We start from the raw sequence: 13982 nt of genomic DNA on the forward strand, positions 1-13982 counted from the left end.
GCTTGGGGAAGTGCACCTGTCACAGTGAACACAATTTCTTTAATTGTTGCATGGCTTCCACATAATCTGGAAGCTGTGTATAGTGTGCCCACACATGGTGTGGGCACACTGTATCACCAAAGGCATTATTTTGCAATTCTAATTGAGGTTTAAAAGCTATATATGATGAAGACCTAAATTTCTGAGCAAGGTACAAAGTGTTGATTGTTACCTTGAAAGGCTACATGGTTTTGGCCCAGGTTACCTGTGGGATCACCTTCTCCCTTATAAACCACCCCAAACGCTCAGGTCTTCTGAGGTACATTTAATTCAGTCAGTCAAGACTAGGAAGATTAGTGCATTGGCTTTAAAGTACCTTATCCCCTGTCATGCCCAGTCAGGCTAAGGACTCAGAGGACGAGGTGGCTGAACTAGAGTCCCAGTTTAAGGCTGAGCCAGAAGCTAAGCTGGGTCCTAGCTCTGCCCTGACAGCTCCAGCAGAGATGTCATGGAGGCTTTATAAAAAACATTCTCTAATCAGCAAGCACCTATGCTCATGAAACTTGAAAATATAAACAGGCGCAGCACGCCAAGCTCATTGTCAGAGATTATCTGAGCTTCCTGGATAAAGCATGCTTGTCTCTGACTCCTTGTCTTCTTGGCTTGAACCTCTGACTCTCGGACTGCTGACTCATCTTGAATACCTGGAACCTTCAGACCACCTTGTTAAACCAGCCCCTTTGGAATCCTAGATCTTGGACTGCTTGATCATCCTTAACTATGTGCAAGTGTTTTACTGCCTCTGGGTACCTTTTTACCTTTTGGCCTTGGCTGCTTGCTCTTGGCACTACCCCTGCCTCCAGCTTTCAGCACTCTGATCAGGGCATACAGGCTATTTTTTAAAACCTGACTAGCATTGAGTGCTCACCACTGTCTCTGGCTGGTGATCACTATTGAGTCAACCTGTTGATGGGTCTTTAGGTATGCACTACAGCCATTGTACAATGTCTTCCTTTTGCACATCTGCTTAGAAGGACATACTGTCATACTAATATTTTCCATTCCAAGTTTAAGCACTATGAATTAGATGTATGTGGCAAAAACTAGAATTTGCCTTGAACTTACTTACATTGTAGTCTAAGGAGTCTCTCCAGAACTTGCAGAAAGATTTATGAAAAGACCTACTTCACATGCATATTGTTTGACATAAAAATAGTTCAGTATTAAAATTCTATCAGCACCATGCACATCCTATTTCTGTTGCTGCAGTGGCATTTACAATGATCACTTTCCAATTATTACCCTGTAAAGTGTTTCAGACATTGGAGTTGCACAGAATTCCTACATAAGTCCTATCAGCCATTTTTATCTTCTCTTTTCTTTCCTTTCACTGAAGCAAATTAAACCCCCTTCTTATAAGATTGAGTGGTTCTTGTTAAATAAATGCCCCAAAGCATTATAAATGAGTGCCACATCACAAATGTGTATTCTGAGTGGTTAATAATAAGCTGTGAGACATTTGAGATATTAACACAATAAATTCTTGAACAAGTGAAGCTGTACAATGTGTGGGCAAGTGAAACTCCACTTATTCTTTTCAACTTGCTGGGGAGCCTGAAACTTATATTTCAAGTCAATAGCTTTAATAGAACCTCAAGGTCAGAGGATCAAGGCACAATCTTGGAAGAAAAATTGCAAAGGGAGGCAGACGATGGAGAAAACTTGAGACAAATTGCTGTGGAAGCTATATATCTAAGTTCTCCTAAATTGTGTGTATGCAAGACAAACTTCTAACAAACCAAATGTTTTTACACCACATTGGGAAAAGGGGGATTGTTCCATGCAAGCTGCTTGTGATCTGAAGGGCCAAAGAGGTCATTCATCCCACTGTGAACAGATTATTTATTTATTTACTCTTATTTCATTTATCAGCCACTTTTCTTACAAAGTGGGAGCTAAGGTGGCTTCAAGGAATAAAATAAAAATAAAAACATGTACAATAAAAGTATTTTTTTAAAAAAAAATCTCTACATTAAACAGTATAAAGCCATTTTAAAACCATATAAAAGTGCAATAAAACACACATCTAAATAAAAACCTCCCTTGCTCCACCATAACATAAAAATATAGAATAGGTTGCAGGGGGTCACTGGGGCCAGGATCAGGCCGAAGGAGCAGTCAGGGGATGATGGGATGGGTCTCAGGGTGGCAGAGAGGATGAGATGGTATGAAGGAGTTGGAGGGGGATGAAGGAGCACGACGCAGGGGGCCAAGGTGTGTGTGTGGGGGGGGGGACGATGTCAGAGTGATCTTCCACACCAGACCAATTCAAAGTGAGCTTAGAAGCAGATTTTGATGAATTTACTTGTTTCCGAATTTACCAAAATGAGGAGTCACTTTGGAATCACTGCAGAAGCCCCACGGAAGGAGCTCCCATAGAAAGGAATCACGTTTGATAACACATTCACGTTATGACGTGAATTCGCATCGTTGGACCCACAGCCACGTCAGATCTGAGCTGCAAAAAGCTCCAAAAACCTCTGTATGATAAACACCATAGAATTGGAAGAGACCACAAGGGCTATCCAGTCCAACCCCTTGCCATACAGGAACTCTCAATCAAAGCATACCTGACAGATGGCCATCCAGCTTTTGCTTAAAGACCTCCAAGGAAGGAGAGTCCACTACAGTCTGAGGAAGTGTGTTCCACTATCGAACAGCCCTTACTAGGGCTTGTATATATTTTGTGGGGTGTGCATGTATGTGTTTGGTATGAGTATCCTTGAATGTTACTTTTTTGCCATCATTAATTACTACTCCCACTGGATCCAACTTCCTGCTTCACAAATGGATCTTTGGACGGACACTCTCATCTTGACAAACCAGACTCTCTGGCTCTTGCTGAGAACTTTTTTTTATTCTGCTGCAGAATAACTATTCATCAGATACATACCCTTTCCCCTTGTACTTAGTTGGTGTTGTGGTTGTTTTTGTCACTGTTCTACAGACTTTATGAGTCTTATTATAAAAACTCAATAAAAATTTAATTAGAAAAAAAGCTGTGTCATCATGATATTCAGGTGCCATAACACACCCTACTCACAACAATTCTTCAATGTAAAACATTTTTCGTGTAACATGACAGGCTGGTTTTGGGGAGGGGGGGCATTCTCACAGAGCTTACTTAGGTTTGTAGAAAGGTTTATGCAGTTCTTAGGGACACAATCATTGTAGGTTTCTAGTCTGTTAACACCCAGCCAGTGCGGTCTTCCTCTGATTAAAATGCTTTGCAACCTGATGTTGCAATTACAGTGATGTCTGAGATGGCCCAAACTGTTGCATCTTTTTCAGTAAGTTCACTTAGGAGCTTATCCCATTAACAAATAAACTAGTTTACCTCTTCCAGCTTGAATTCAGGATCCGGGATGCCCCTAGATGTTATCATAACTAAATCCTGGCTTATCTAGCTGGTATGCTGCCACCTGGATGCATCATGTGTCAAAGCCTCACTCAGCATGCCAATTTTTGAAGTCAGAAGCTCCCTGACTTCAAAACAGTGCTGGCTTAGCGAGACTTCGACCCAGGATACATTTGGGTGGCGATTTAAGTATGATAACATCCTGGGGCATCCTGGACCCTGAATTCAAGCCAGAAGAGGTAAACTGGTTTATTTTTTAATGGGATAAGCTCCTTAAACAAAGCCACTGATTAACTAATTGGTAAAGTAAATGGATAATTAATTGATAAATGGATCTTTAAACACATAAAAAATCAAAAATAAATTTAATTATTTTTAAATTTGCAGAGATCAGCTAGAAAATTAATTCCACTTCTCTCACATGCAGGAAAGGGATGTTTTTTACAATTTATGTAAAACACATGCACAGTTTTCTTCAAATTGTTTTCTTCAAATGATTTTTAAAAATATCCAAACTGATTCATTAACATATACTTGATTAATTAAGATTTGTTAATGTTTTTTTCACAGTTCTTTGAACATTGTTTTGCAGTATTAATATAAACCCAGCACTGGTCAAAACAATTATTAAGAACATATATGCTTATCAATAAATTAATGTTGCAAATTCACAATGATCACATGTGTGCTATGGTGCAAAACCTAATGTGAAAATAATCTAAGAATGAGAAACAAATCTCAGTCAATCTCAAACCAAGTTGATTAAAGAAGAAACAAATAGGACTTTATTGTCCAGATATCCCAAATTCTAGCAAGGTACCACATGTGACACAGGCAATGCTTGCTTTCTGGCACGTCTGGATATAGAGTTTGACTGACAGGGTAATCAGATGTCATAACCACAAAGAAGGACAAAGCACCACAAAATGTAGGACCTTCAGAAAAAATGTAGGCCATTACAAAATAAAAGCTAAAAACATTGATATAAATACTGTATAACTGCAGTTTATATGGTTTATTTATAGCTACTGTATATTACATATACTGTATTGTTTCTTGATGGGGAGCAGCAAACATGGTGTTATTCAATGAGTTTCTTAGTCATGCTCACAATGGAGGACATTTTGGAATTCTTCCTGGACAGTAGGATGAAATGTAGGACATGTCTTAAAAAGGAGGATGTCTGGTCAACCTGGTTTGACAACCAGTGCCCCTCCTTATGGTAGAGCGTCACACATATTTTGCCTCTGTGTTACTGCAGCATTGCCTGGAACAAGGGGGAAAAAATCACTTCATGCTACTGGAGGCAGCAGATGTACTGCAGGCTACACCCAAATAGAACATTTTAGTGACTTGTGGTTCCACAATATTTTTTTTAATTTTAATTATTTATCCTGTGTCTATGTGTATGTGAAGTCAAGGGCTTTCATAGTTTTTTGTGGGTTTTTCGGGCTATGTGGCCATGTTCTAGAAGAGTTTCTTTGTGACGTTTCACCAGTATCTGTGGCTATCATCTTCAGAAAATGATTGCCTGGAAAAAGTGTGTGTGTGTGTGTGTGTGTGTGTGTGTGTGTGTGTGTGTGTGTATACTGTGTGAGCCTGGGAATGCAGGAGTGATTTGCATGTGTATTGTTCTGTGTTGATGGCTGGCCTCAGTCTGGGAGGCTAATGCAAAAGAGAATTAGTATCTGCTAACTGGTGATCTTTATCTGCTGCGAAATCCCCTGACTCTGGGTGGTTTCCCATTTGCATTTGCTGAGTCCTCATTTTGCTATTCTCCAGGACTGGTAGCCAAATTTTGTTCACTTTTAGGGTTTCTTCTTTCTTGTTGAAATTGTCCAGATGTTTGTGGATTTCAGTGGCTTCCCTGTGCATCCTGACATGGTAGTGGTTGGCATGGTCCAGAACTTCGGTGTTTTCAAACAGTATTTTATGCCCAGGATGGTTTGTAGCATGTTCTGCTACTGCTGATTTTTCTGGCTGGCCCAGTCTGCAGTGCCTCTCGTGTTCCTTGATTCTTGTTTGCGCACTGCGTTTGGTGGTCCCTATGTAAACTTGTCCGCAGCTGCATGGTATGCGGTAAACTCCTGCGGCTGTGAAAGGGTCTCTCTGATCCTTGGCTGAACGAAGCATTTTCTGGATTTTCTTCGTTGGTTTGTAAACCATTTGAAGGTTGTGCTTCCTCAACACTTTGCCTATTCTGTCTGTCACTCCTTTGATGTATGGTAAAAAATACCTTCCCTTTTGATAGCTGCTTGTCTTCACTTCTCTGGGTTTTCCTGGGCCTGGCAGCCCTGGTTATTCCAGCTCAGACATCAGACAGCTGCCACATGACTAGTATTGCTAAACACTTTCTCCTTTTCCTCCTCCTCCTTAACACACTCTCATTACTTTTGTTGTGAACAATAATGTGTTCTTCTTGGATTTAAAAAATAATTATATTATATTGATTGCTTGACTGATTGATTGAAAATATCTATGAATTGCCTTTCATCACACCACACCCCAAGACAATATAGGACAGGTAAAAATAAATTAAAAAACAAAACAGTGATGAAAAATAAATCACCATACTTGCAGAACTGTTAAAACTATAGTAAAAAAAAAAAGGAATAAAAACAATTTAAAACCAACCAAACAAAACAGATCAAATGGTTTCAAACACTGGGTCATCAACAGTGGAACAACATTGTTTTAGCTGCCTGCAAGAAACTAAAAACAGATAGCACCAGATTACTTTCCCTTGGCAGAGAGTTACACAGTTGGGTGCTGCTACTGACAAAGCCCTGTTACATAAACACAGCAACCTAGACTTGAGGTGTTCAGACATGTAATAGGGCTGCTGCAGAAGAAAACACTGAAGACAATACTGAGAATATATTCAAAATTCTTCTCTGCTCAAGAAAATATTGCTCCTGTTCCCCCCCCCCCCCCATTCTATCAGTTTAAGGGTGCAGTGCTGAATACCATGGATGGGCAAAATGTGGCTTATGTCTCTCTCTCTCTCTTTAAAGCAGTAATTCGTTTCTTAGATTTATTATTTTAAAAAATATGCCGTGATGTGCCAACAAAATTGGTGGAAAAAAATAAATGAACTAGTTAATGCAAAAGCAAACCTACTGACGATGGTGAATATCATGGTCAGTTATCTTATTCAGTAAACAATGACATAGCCAATGTATTGATTACAGTCCATTTCTGTTCATTTAAAGATATATTTATATATAATTATGAAATACTAATTAATGAATTATGGATGAGAGGAATTTTACTTGTAAAAATGGATGAGGGAAATTCTATTTGTTAATAGTTAATTTTAAATAAAATAAAATATAAATTGAACAATATTTTATGTGTGTGTGTGTGTGTGTGTGTATTCAAAAAGGCCACCATCTTAGATCACAGTGGGCATTCAAAAACATCATCCACAGTGCTTATTCCATCAATGACACTAGGGTTTTTTTTAATTACAATTCTTATACATTATTATATGTGTTTATTTAGATTATTTATACCATTTCCTTCAGCCAAAAATGCTCCCAGAGTGGCTTATAAAATCTTCAGTAGTTGTGTCATGGAGTGTGAAAGGTTTTATGATAAGGTGTTGAAAGATGAAAATTTGCTGTGTAAGATTACTTCATTGGAGAAATATTCATGGTATGATCATGGTGAAATATAATCCCCCTCTATTCTCTTACTTTTTCACAAATGTGGTCCATTGCATAACCCCATTCTGTTTTTGACAATGTCCTGTTTTTGCCTCTAGAAAATATGGTCAGCCTAATTATGAGCGAGTAGTAGAAAAATACAGACAAGTTTCAAGGGCACATGGATGTATCTGGGCTAGAGGAGACGAACCATGTGAAAACTCTAGAAATGTTTTCTAAGGGTGAGTGATAATGAATTTCATGATTTAGATGTTCTGGGACCAAAGATTTTAATTTTAAAATCGTCTCAACTTCCACTCTCCACAGTTGTAGTAACAAACCAAATAATCAGTCTTGAAAGTGTACAAGTGTATAGGAAGAACTTCGGCATAAAGTAAATAAAACTAAAAGACAAAAGTGTTGTTTCCGCCTCTTAGAGTGCCAGTGCCAAACATCAATTTAGTTTCTGCTTATTTAAAAGCAGCTTTGTATTAATTTTCTTCCTGATATTACATGAAGCAGAACATGCCTCAGGCAAAATCTTTTTAAAGCTTCTGAGAAGCTTTTTGTATGTAATTCTTTGTTGTCACAAGGTCGACCAGTTCTTGGCTTGCGTTCTGCAAAGGAAATCCATAGCAGCATTTTACAAGCTCAGATACTATACCAAAGTTTCATCAAATACTTGTATCTACTGTCTCATTCTTTTTCTGCATGTGTGAGATATATATAGATTTGGGACATGTACAAGAGAAATTATTTCAAAGAGTGTGTGCAGGGAGGGAACCCTCTTCCTAATAATTTTAAAAGGCTGTGTGAAGTTTAAAGAAAACCAATCTAACTCACAGTTTCTGTACTCTTAAATCGCGAGATAATCTGCTTTAATACTTATGAATTACATTGTCAAAATTAGAAGTGGTTTTGCATAGCTCGGGGCATTATAATAATATGAACATGTGTAAAGCAATAAGCTAGCAGTCAGTAGTTTGGCCAAATTTTGATACTGCCTATTTGATTCTGTATAAGACAACATCATTATTCTATGGCAAAAATTGTTTGACAAAAGATTTTGTTTCTGGCAAAAAAAATGTTTGCTCTCCAGATGTCTAAAAAAATTATCTCTAGAGGTGTGTGAGGCATTGCAGCCATGTTTGGAGCCTGCCTGGGCCTCCCAGGGATCAAAATGAATTTTGCAAAAGTTCAAAAATGCTTCATTTTGCCTCAAAATGCTCTTTAGGGCCCCAGCAATGCCCCAAAACTTGCCTCTATGTCTCTGGGGTGGATGAGGGACTTTGGGGCAAAGCTGTTCTATTTTTAAATTAAAATTATTTTTTTGTGTGTGTCATTAGGTGCATGGGGGGCACAGGTCTCCAAATTGTCCAGCTGCCCAACCCTGTCTTGGGACATGCAAAACTCTCCTTCATAGCAAACCAACTTCAAACGTCAGGCTTTCTTCTTCTGTATAAGTTTCGCAGGTGAAGAAGGGAGTGGTGTGGATGAATGTGCTAGGTTCATCCACTGATACCACCCTTTCATTCATGTTTCCTACTACACAGAGATTTTGAAAGTTTCCACGATTTTACAATACAGGTGGGAGGGACTATGCTTGTTCCTTCTTCCATCCACATGGGCTCAGTTTGCATATGAGCAGATTGCTTATGCAGGGCTGCTGTCTAAAGTATTTGCAGCCTCTGGGATGTTTGTGTGGCCTCTCTTACAAAGAACAATGCTCTATTTGAAGGGCTAAGGTTGACACAGTTTAAAGTGGAGGGGGTCTTGTAATGGCTATGCAATAGAGGGAATCTCAGGAGGAATTTCTTTTTACTTGGTTGTATGACACTGGCTCTTGACATTTCCCCATCTACACAATAATTAAAGGTATAGGAGCTGTCTCCAGTTTTTTGTCTAGCAACCTTACTAGGAAGGGATAGAAAATGTCTTGAAACTTTCCATGGAATCTTCACAGTTGTGCAACAATTACACAGATTGCCAACATACTGTTTTGCTCACTATGACATGATGTTTTGGGTTAGTAATTATTATTTCCAAATGTGCCTCTATGGCCTGTTACAAACGGGCCTTTAAGTACGGACTCAGTCCGTACTAGGGTTAGGAAGGGGTGGTGCTTCCGCACCCCCCTAACCCTAGTACGGACTGAGTCCATACAAAATGGTGGCGCCCCTTCCACATGAGGGCCGCCATGAGGACGTCACGACTGCACCGCCTCTATATGGGGCGGCGCGGACATGACGTCGTCGCTCCGCACGAGGGCACTTAATGCGCCCTTTGCGCGGAGCAGGAAGGAGCTCCGTTTCGGAGCTCCTTCCTGGTTTGCATCGCTGGGCGCAGCCTTCAGACGGCTGTGCCCAGCAACGCAAGGGAGAAAGGGGTCAAGCAGCCCCTTTCTTCTCCTCCCCGCCGCCACGGGGTGTCCTTGGGGCTTGAAGCCCCAAGGACACCCCTTTCCAGGCTGCGGGGAAGCGGCCTTTTGCTGCTTCCCCACGGCCCAGAAAGCGGTGGATCGGGGCCTCAGCAGCTGCCGTTCTGGCCGCTGAGGCCCCAATACACCGGGGAAAGGCGTGCCTACAGGCCGCCCCAAAGGGGCGGTCTGTAACGCGCTTATATCTAAAAAATTATGAATATCTGTGTCTTCTCTTTTGATGACTGATACCTGACCACAAAGTGCAGCCTAATAAGGCTGTTTAGGAAGCTGGCAGTAGCTTTCCCTGCTTGAGTAAAAAAATTGCTCCAAGAGAAGGCAAGCATCCTTAAACTTCGGTGGGCCTCATGAGAAGACCAAAGGGCAACCCAACTGGCAAGGAGCATAGGAACATAAAGATTGAGTGAGCCGCCTCACAGTAAAGGTCTAGCTCCTTTTAAAAGTCTTCAGACTACAGTGGTACCTCGGGATACGAAATACCCAGGTTACAAAATTTTCGGGATACGAAAAAATCCCATAGGGAATCATTGTTTCGGGTTACGAAAAAACTTTTGGTGCTTTTTTCGGCTTTTTCGCACGGAATCGCGGCTTTTCCCCATTAGCGCCTATGGCAATTCGGCTTACGAAGGCTTTTCGGGTTACGAAAGCGGCCGCGTTACGAATTAATTTCGTAACCCGAGGCACCACTGTACTTGCTGCTTCTGCCTTGCACCTGAGGAGAAGATCACTAAGGCTTTTGCTTCTGTATGAGCAACATTTACAGTCCATGCTTATTATTCTCAGTCATTTCCTAATTTAATCAGAGCTATTCTGTGTCACCTGTCCTTTGGCTTCTGTTAGCAATATTTGCAAGTGTTGTCATGTAATTTGTGTCTTAAGGCTCTAAATGGTATATTTCAGTGGGATTTATACATCTACCACCCTTTACCAATATAAAATTACTGTTTTCTTAGTAGTACCCAAAGCTGACATATCATGCACTTCATTTATATTAGGGCTGCAAATCATGTGGTTCCAAGACTTTTTTTTTTTTGCAGGCCTCACAAACCCTCCTACTCCCCTTTCCTATATATATATGTGTGTGTGTGTGTGTGTTTTTGTTCTTGGTTGGAAGTGATGATGAAGTTGGCCAGATCTAGGCAGAACAGTTCAGCCGATCCCTTGGAAGTGACCACAGTATTATGTCTGAGACCAGGCAAAGTTGTTTGACTATGGGGCTATACACAGCGCGACATCAACGTGCTACCTAAAATGAAGTCACTCTAGGCAACTTCTTTTTAGGATGTCATTATGGTACTCACACACCTGTTTGAGTGCTCTGATGCACATGCGTCATCATGGAGCGCTCCGTGTAAACAGGAGCGTACCATGATGGCACATGGATGCCAATAGTAGGGCTGGGCACATATTGATGCACAGCCCTATCCAGCCCTAATTTCAGGCCTAATTAAAAGTGGCAGCCTCTCCCTAGAATAACAGATAGGAGACTTTCTTTGCCATACCTAGAGATACTGGTGATTGAACCTGGAATTTCTGCAGGGAGAGAATAATGTCCATACTTGAGCCACAACCGTACAATGCACTGAGATTGTTGTGAGAGCAGTGGAATAGCTATAGTCCTGAGCTAACACAGGAATATATCCCCAGGAATTAACAGTTTATTTGCACTTGCAGACAAGACAGAATGTGCAGGTGATCTAATGTTTACAGAAGCAAATGGAGATGAGTTGTGGCAAATCAATTTAGTTGGTACTTCATCTTCATGTATTTCACCACAAAATGGTTGCTGAGAAGTTATGGCATGAATGTAGAATGTTACAGATATAGCTAACATGGCCATAATAACTCAGTATGATCCTCCTTCTCCTATTCCCTGAGCAATAGATTCCCCCCCCCCATTTTGTAGGCCATCTGCCTTGATACGGTGGAAAACCTTGAAGATACCTCCCCGCATGTGACCAGATGTTTGGAAAGAATAATTCAACAAGCAAAGTAAGTCTCAGTCAAAGAAATAATAACAAGTGAAATTCCTCCCCTCCACCTCCACCAAAAGTTGAATATCTGATATGCAACAGGTTTGTTAGATTTATGGTGCAAAACAATTGTTGTATAAGGCCAGATAGTCAAGGAATGATTAGGCATGGCAGCTGCTCCTTTTTCAGCACAGCATCTGCCAGGCTGCTTAACTTGTTTCACTCATTAAAAGAGGCTCTTCTGAGAGGTGGAAATAATAATGTTGGTACAAGTCCAGCCTCAGAGTGTTTAGCCTTGAATGTTTCCCATCAAGATGAAGAACAAAAAAATAAAAATAAAAAATAAAATAAAATAAAAAGCAGAGGCAAAGCTTTCCAACTCTGTCCTTGAGTAAATTATTTCCAAGCAATGGCATTCCAAGACACTTTGCAGCCTGAGGCAGAGAAACAAATAACTTTCCCACCCCTCAATCAAGGTACACAGTACCTAAAACCAGCCAAATGATTTTTAAACATGAGGGAGAAAATCCCACAAGTGGATCTTCCCATCTCTGGCAGTGAGAATGCAAGAATTACAAATAAAATTAACAGTGTGTCACTCTTTTATTATACCCCTAAAATTGACTGCTTGATAGAAATGCCTCGCTCTAAATAATGGTAGGATTACCGTTTCCATCCCAGGTTTAAAAATGACTTATTGACAGTCCCTCTGTTACAACCAGCACAACTACCTAAGAAATGACATCTTAGTTTTTGTTTTGTTTTTGAAAAGACAACTAAGGATTTGCAAGGAGTGAAGGGAGACAAGACCATGACAACAATTTATAACATTTTATGGAAAAAGCAGAGAACACTTCTATCATAATAATAGAACTCAGGGTTATACATTGAAGAAGATACAGAGCCAACCAAAGAAAACAAATTTCCAACAATAAATTAAATTACGTAACTCTGACACCAGGTGCGCCTTAACTCTGATGCTGTTCTACTAAAGATTCTGCAGTGCTTAAGCTCGTGTCAATGTTAAATAGCAGCAAACATGATTTTGCCATCGAAATGCACATGATTCAAAGCCACACCCAGTCCTGGCTTTCTAGTAAATGTCCATGTGTGATGCATCTGCTTTTAAATATGTGTTTGTCTGCAATAGTCGGGGCCAGCATGGTGTAGTGCTTTGAATGTTGCACTAGGACTCTGGAGGCCAGGTTCCAATCTCCACTCAGACATAGAAACCAAATGGGCAACCTTGGGCAAGTCACACTCTCTCTGCAGAAATAATCCAGTTTAAGACCACTTTAACTGCTTGGCTGCATGCTAGGGAATTGTGGGAACTGTAGTTTTGTGAGACATTTAGCCTAGTCTATCAGAGAGCTCTGGTACCACAATAAACTACAATTCCCAGGATTGCCTAGCACTGATCAAGGGCAATGAAAGCGGTCTCAAACTGGATTATAGCTGCAGTGTGTTTTGGACTGCAGTCTCAAACGAAGGCAAAGGCAACCCCCTTCTGAACAAATTTTGCCAAGAAAACCCCATGTTAGATTTGCCTTAAGGTCACCATGTCAGAAATGAGTTGGAAGCACAGAACAACTGCAATAGTTATTCACATTTTATGTTTTAAATGTGTACCTAAGCTGATCATAGATGTGCAACTATTTTTTTAAATGTTCCAAGCAGCCCATATAGTGTAATGCTGGCAAAGTGGTTTGAGTGCCGGATTATGACTCTGGAGACCAGGGTTGCATTCCCTGGTCTGGCGTGAAACCCACTGGGTGACCTTGGGCAAGTCACACTCTCTCCACCTCAGGGGATGGTAAATGGCAAAGCTCCTCTGAACAAATCTTGCCAAGAAAACCCCAAGATAAGGTCGCCTGAGGGTCATCATAAGCGAGAAATGACTTGAAGGCACACAGCGAAAACGACAACATTTTCCCACTGCTCTATCGTCACTTTGGAGGTTTCAGCAGTGACCAGGCGTGTTTTTGCACAGTTACGGCTAGTGTGGCCATTGCACCTATTCTGAAACAGAGCCTATAGCACCTGGTATTCATTGACAGTCTCCACCCAAGTACTAACCAGGACTGACCATAGGTAGCTTCCAAGATCAGATAGGATCTGGTGCCTTTAGGGTAAATATGCATCCCCAATGTGGGATCTAGTCCTTACACTGAGGGGCCCACTCAGTCCACCGTGTTGAGTCCTGGTCCTTATTCACAGCCCCACTAAAAATAACCAAAACTAGTATTGTAAGCAAATACTATATCCTGACATTATTCAAGGCATACTGAGTACTCTTGATCACACTGGAAGCCCGGAAACCCATGATACGCAGCCATAAAACCCACTGAATGACCTTGGGGAAGTCATATGTTCTCAGCCTCAGGGGAAGGTAATGGCAAGACACATCTGAAAAACTCTTGTCAAGAAAATGTCATGACTGGTTTGCCTTAGTGTTGTCATAAATTAGAAATGACTTTTTTATTGTTGTTTTTGCTTTTCATACAGACAAACATACATATATACATAGG

The sequence above is a fragment of the Sceloporus undulatus genome, chromosome 3 (genome assembly GCF_019175285.1).
Source record: "Sceloporus undulatus isolate JIND9_A2432 ecotype Alabama chromosome 3, SceUnd_v1.1, whole genome shotgun sequence".
Taxonomy (NCBI): Eukaryota; Metazoa; Chordata; class Lepidosauria; order Squamata; family Phrynosomatidae; genus Sceloporus; species Sceloporus undulatus.